We start from the raw sequence: 6,473 nt of genomic DNA, 5'->3' as shown, positions 1-6,473 counted from the left end.
GGGGATCGGTTTATATCGGGGCTATATATAATTATGGACCGATGTGGACCAATTTTGCATGGTTGTTAGAGACCATATACTAACGCCATGTACCAAATTTCAGCCGGATCGGATGAAATTTGCTTCTCTTAGAGGCCTCGCAAGCCAAATTTTGGGGTCCGTTTATATGGGGGCTATACGTAAAAGTGGACCGATATGGCCCATTTGCAATACCATCCGACCTACATCAATAACAACTACTTGTGGCAAGTTTCAAGTCGATAGCTTTTTTCGTTCGGAAGTTAGCGTGATTTCAACAGACGGACGGACGGACGGACATGCTCAGATCGACTCAGAATTTCACCACGACCCAGAATATATATATATATACTTTATGGGGTCTTAGAGCAATATTTCGATGTGTTACAAACGGAATGACAAAGTTAATATACCCCCCCATCCTACGGTGGAAGGTATAAAAATTGTAAAATTTGCAAAAAATGTCTTTAGTGCTAAACGAAGTTCAAGAGGGACGCATTATTTGTAATATTTACAAATTTTAAGAAATACTATTTTATGGGAGACATGAATTTAGATTTTATTTAAAATCTTTATGGTCCACGAAAATGGCTCTCAGGTATTTTGGACCTTTCCCAGTGTAGCGCTGTCTTACGATGATCGTCTTTCTTTCTTAATCGTTCCATCCTGCATTGTAAAATTAATTAGTATCCATTTGATGTTGTTTATTATTGAGCTCTATAGATGATCGTTACACCCTAATATACATAACCACAATGCACTGTTATTGATAATTTTTCTTAAAAAAACACATATTTCGTCTTGTTTCTTAAATGTTTCAAGAAATAAACCATGGATGCTGACGTCATAAGAAGAGATCAGAATTTTAATCTCACATTAAGAAGATGAAAATTTTCAAGAAAAGCTTAAGACAAGCAGTCGTGGCCGAGTGGTTAAGGCGTCTGACTCGAAATCAGATTCCCTCTGGGAGCGTAGGTTCGAATCCTACCGGCTGCGTAATATTAGAAATCTTCCGAAGTGCGCGGTCCTTTTTGTACTAAATTAGAAGCCCTGTCTCTCTCACACGTAAACCTTAATTATTTGTCATTTAATTTTTATATCTATTAGAAATATAGCAAATTCATAGAAATTATTTAACTGAAATATTCAAAAAAAAAAAGTAAACACGATTCTAAGTTGGGTTTAAAAAGAGTTAAGATCTACATATCAGTGATTGAGCTAAACATACACGGATGAAAAAGACTGTTTTTCATATGTTTGGCTATAAACATTATATGTTTGGAACACAAATTTTTAAACACAATATTTTTGAGTGCAAGCATATAATGTTCATAAACTAGCATAACATGTTTGGGACATATATGTTAATATGTTAGAACATATTATGTTTGGGACATAAAATGTTTGTAAATATAATATGCTTGGTTGCAAACATATATTAATTTAGAAATAGCCTATAAACATATATGTGTTTAGTAGCTTGGAGCGCTATTTAACAGGGAGCGATATTGAATTAAGTTGGTGGTTGTTGCTTGTTATTCCAAAATTAACATTTTATTTTTCCTTGGGCAATTGATCAGCTACTTCTTTGATCCTTACAAACTGTGTGGTCCGCTGTTCGAATCCCCGTCCGGCAAAAGGTAAAATTAAAATAAAAAAATCATAAAATTGAATAAATTCTTCTACAATGTTTGTATTACAGAAAAAGGTGCTAAGAACTAAAAAATCTCGTGGAAGTAAGAAAGATGTCGGGGAATATACAATTGGGCAAAAACAAAATTTTGAGCATTCAGGTCGAAAACCTATGTTGTTAGCACCTATATTACCTGTTTATTTTCATAATTCATTATGATTGTAAATATATAAATAAATAAATAAAATTTTGAGCACAATATTGTTTGGGAGAATTTTTTTTAAGCATATAATATTTTTGGGTGCAAAATGCTTCCAAACATATTATATGGTCACATAATAACATATTGTTTTTTGGAAGACAACATTATTGAATTTGGATGCAAAAATACAAAATGTTTGGAACTTAGACTACCCAAACATATATTGTTTAGACCAATATGCTTTCAAACATATTATATATTGGAAGAGATCAAACATATAAATGTTTGGGCAATACCCAAAAATGTATATGCTTGAAGCAAAATATGTTTGGGAGTATATGTTACAGAAGCGATTTTTTGTGAGCGTGTAGAATCCGGCAGCACTGATAAGAAAGAATTTCTCTACCACAATGGAATGGTTCAATGCTGCAAAAGCAACGTCCAAGGATATTTACTAATCATTTTCTTTGGATGTTGATTGCAAAACATAATTAATTAATCGTTTAATTGATTCAATTATTTTCAATCATTTTTTTAACTGACTTTGTGTCTTTAGTTTGATTACAAATTTTTATTTCAATTAATATTTGAATTAAAAATTACAAAAATTTTTAATCATTTTGTTGACTGCCTTAGTTCTTCGGGTTTAATTAAAATCTTAATTGTATCAATTAATTTTTTTTTAATTAAAAAGTTTTTAGCTTCAACTTTTTAATTGGAAATATGTTGGTGTTTTTTTTCTCGATTGTATAAAAATAAAGTCCTATTAATATATTTCCAAGAATATATTATATTTAGACAGTTGCTCAGTAAACTGTCCCAAAGATCTTGAAATAATTTTCTATAGAAATAAAAGAATAATAAAGAACATTTTCTATAGAAATAATATTTCGAGAAAATTTTCTATAGAAATAAAATTTCTACAAAACTTTGTACAGAAATAAAATGTTGACAAATTTTCTGTAGAAATAAGATTTTGACAAAATTATCTATAGACATAAAATTTTGAGAAAATTCTCTATAAAAACACAATTTTGAAAACAAATGTCTATTGAAATAAAATTTGGGATAACCCTCAATACAAATAAAATTTTGACACAATTTTCTATAGATATACAAATTTAAGAAAATTTTCAATAGAAATTGAGAAAATTTTCTGTAGAAATAAAATCTTAAGCAAATTTTCAATAGAAATAACGTTTTGACGAAATTTTTTTTTCTATAAAAAAAAAGAACTTTGAGAAAATTTTCTATAGAATTAAAATTTTGACAAAGTTTTGTACAGAAATAAAATGTTGACAAAATTTTCTATAGAAATGCAATTTTGACAAAATTTTCTATAGAAAAACAATTTTGAGAAAATTTCATATAGAAATAAAATTTTGAGACAATTTTCTATAGAAATAAAATTTTGAAAAAATTTTCTATACAAATAAAGTTTTGACAAAATTTTCTATAGAAATAAAATTTTGACCAAATTTTATATAGAAATAAAATTTTGACAAAATTTACAATAAAAATAAAATTTTGACAAAATTTAAAATAAAAATAAAATTTTGACAAAATGTTCTATAGAAATAAAATTTTATTTCTATGGAAATAAAATTTTGACAAAATTTTCTATAAAAAATAAAATTTTGACAAAATTTACTATACAAATAAAATGTTGAAAAAAGAAATAAAATTTTGCCAAATTTTCTATAGAAATAAAATTTTGACAAAATTTTCTATAGAAATAAAATTTTGACAAAATTTACAATAAAGATAAAATTTTGACAAAATTTAAAATAAAACAAAAATTGACAAAATTTTATAAAGAAATAGAATTTTGACAAAATTTTCGATGGAAATAAAATTTTGACAAAATTTTCTATAAAAAATAAAATTTTGACAAAATTTACTATAAAAATAAAATGTTGACAAAATTTTCTATAGAAATAAAATTTTGACAAAATTTTATATGGAAATAAAATGTTGACAAAATTTTCTATAGAAATAAAATTTTGACAAAATTTTCTATAGAAATATAATTTTGAGCAAATTTTCTACAGAAATAAAATTTTGACAAAATTCTCAATTAAAATAAAATAGTTACAAAATTTTTTTCAGAAAAAAATTGTGTGAAATAAAACTGTGAGAGAATTCTCTGTGGAAATAAAATTTTGACAAAACTTGTTATAGAAATAAAATTTTGACAAAAAATTCCATAGAATTTTCATAGAAATATCATTTTGACAGAATTTTCAAAATTTTGACAAAAATTTCTATAGAAATAAAATTTTGACAAAAATTTCTATAGAAATAAAATTTTGACAAAATTTTCTATAGAAATGCAATTTTGACACAATGTTCTATAGAAATACAATTTTGAGAAAATTTCATATAGAAATAAAATTTTGAGACAATTTTCTATAGAAAGAAAATTTTGACAAAATTTTCTATACAAATAAAGTTTTGACAAAATTTTCTATAGAAATAAAATTTTGACAAAATTTACATTAAAAATAAAATTTTGACCAAATGTTCTATAGAAATAAAATTTTGCAAAATGTTCTATAGAAATAAAATTTTGACAAAATTTTATATAGAAATAGAATTTTGACAAAATTTTCTATGGAAACAAAATTTTCTATAAAAAATAAAATTTTGACAAAATTTACTATAAAAATAAAATGTTGACAAAATTTTCTATAGAAATAAAATTTTGCCAAATTTTCTATAGAAATAAAATTTTGCCAAATTTTCTATAGAAATAAAATTTTGAATAAATTTTCTATAGAAATAAAATTTTGACAAAATTTTCTATAGAAATAAAATTTTGACAAAATTTTCTATAGAAATAAAATTTTGACAAAATTTTATATAGAAATAAAATTTTGACAAAATTTACAATAAAAATAAAATTTTGACAAAATTTAAAATAAAAATAAAATTTTGACAAAATTTTATATAGAAATAGAATTTTGACAAAATTTTCTATGGAAATGAAATTTTGACAAAATTTTCTATAAAAAATAAAATTTTGACAAAATTTACTATAAAAATAAAATGTTGACAAAATTTTCTATAGAAATAAAATTTTGACAAAATTTTATATAGAAATAAAATGTTGACAAAATTTTCTATAGAAATAAAATTTTGACAAAATTTTCTATAGAAATATATTTTTGAGCAAATTTTCTACAGAAATAAAATTTTGACAAAATTCTCAATTAAAATAAAATAGTTACAAAATTTTCTTCAGAAAAAAATTGTGTGAAATAAAACTGTGAGAGAATTCTCTGTGGAAATAAAATTTTGACAAAACTTGCTATAGAAATAAAATTTTGACAAAAAATTCCATAGAATTTTCTATAGAAATATCATTTTGACAGAATTTTCAAAATTTTGATAAAAATTTCTATAGAAATAAAATTTTGACAAAAATTTCTATAGAAATAAAATTTTGACAAAATTTTCTATAGAAATAAAATGTTGACAAAATTTTCTATAGAAATAAAATGTTGACAAAATTTTCTATAGAAATAAAATTTTGACAAAATTATATAGAAATAAAATGTTGACTAAATTTTCTATAGAAATAAAATTTTGACAAAATTTTCTATAGAAATAAAATTTCGTTTTGTTTTGTTATTGTTGGTTTTGTTCGTTAATCATTGTTGTTGTTTGCCAAATAAATTTGACAAGATGGTTGGATGGACGCACGTTTCGAAATTACCACATTACTCGTCAGCATCCTCTACTTGCAGCAAAACTATCAACCAATTATCAGAATAAATTCAGGCAGTTCACTAAACCCAAGGTGAACCACACTCGAACCTTCCGAAAAACGGTTTATGATAGCCGGCTTATGCCGAAATAAATTCATACAAACATTTCTCTTTATTTATTTATTTATACTTATTTATTCTGATAATTGGTTGATAGTTTTGCTGCAAGTAGAGGATGCTGATGAAGAATGTGGTAATTCCGAAACGTGTGTCCATCCAACCATCTTGCAGTCTATAGGGCTTTGCCCAAATAAACTTGACAAACATTATTTTCCTCTGTTGGTTAAGCTACTCTTGTAGTTTAGTCAACATAATGGTTTTAAGGCTGAGATCAAAACAACAAATACGAAATAAAATTTCGACAAAATTTTCTATCGAAATAATATGTTGACAAAAAATTCCATAGAAATAAAATTATAACAACATGTTCTATAGAAATAAAATGTTGACACACTTTTCTATAGAAATAAAATTTTGACAAAATTTTCTATATAAATAAAATTTTTACAAAATTTTCTATAGAAGTAATATTTTTTGCAAAATTTGTACTGAAATAAAATTTTGGCAAAATTTTCCAAAAAAAATAAAATTTTGAAAAATTTTCCAAAGAAATACGATTTTGTCAAAATTTTCTGTAGTGATAACATTTTGACAAAATTTTCTATAAAAATAAAATTTTCACAAAATTTGCTATGGAAATCCAATTTTGACAGCATTTTCTATAGAAATAAAATTTTGACAAAATTTTCTATACATATAAAATTTTGACAAAATTTTCTATACATATATAATATTGACAAAATTTTCTATACATATAAAATTTTGACAAAATTTTCTATAGAAATAAAAT

General features: G+C 24.1%; 1 non-coding gene across 1 annotated transcript; it reads left to right on the top strand.

Annotated features, from left to right (window-relative positions):
• Positions 1–932: 932 nt before the first annotated feature.
• Positions 933–1,014, top strand: TRNAS-CGA (transfer RNA serine (anticodon CGA)). Its single transcript has one exon. It is a non-coding gene; the product is annotated as a tRNA-Ser (tRNA).
• Positions 1,015–6,473: the final 5,459 nt, after the last annotated feature.

Source organism: Haematobia irritans, chromosome 3 (assembly GCF_050003625.1).
Source record: "Haematobia irritans isolate KBUSLIRL chromosome 3, ASM5000362v1, whole genome shotgun sequence".
Classification (NCBI taxonomy): Eukaryota; Metazoa; Arthropoda; class Insecta; order Diptera; family Muscidae; genus Haematobia; species Haematobia irritans.
The sequence above is the reverse complement of the archived record's forward strand: the minus strand, read 5'-3'. Positions and strand labels throughout refer to the sequence as shown.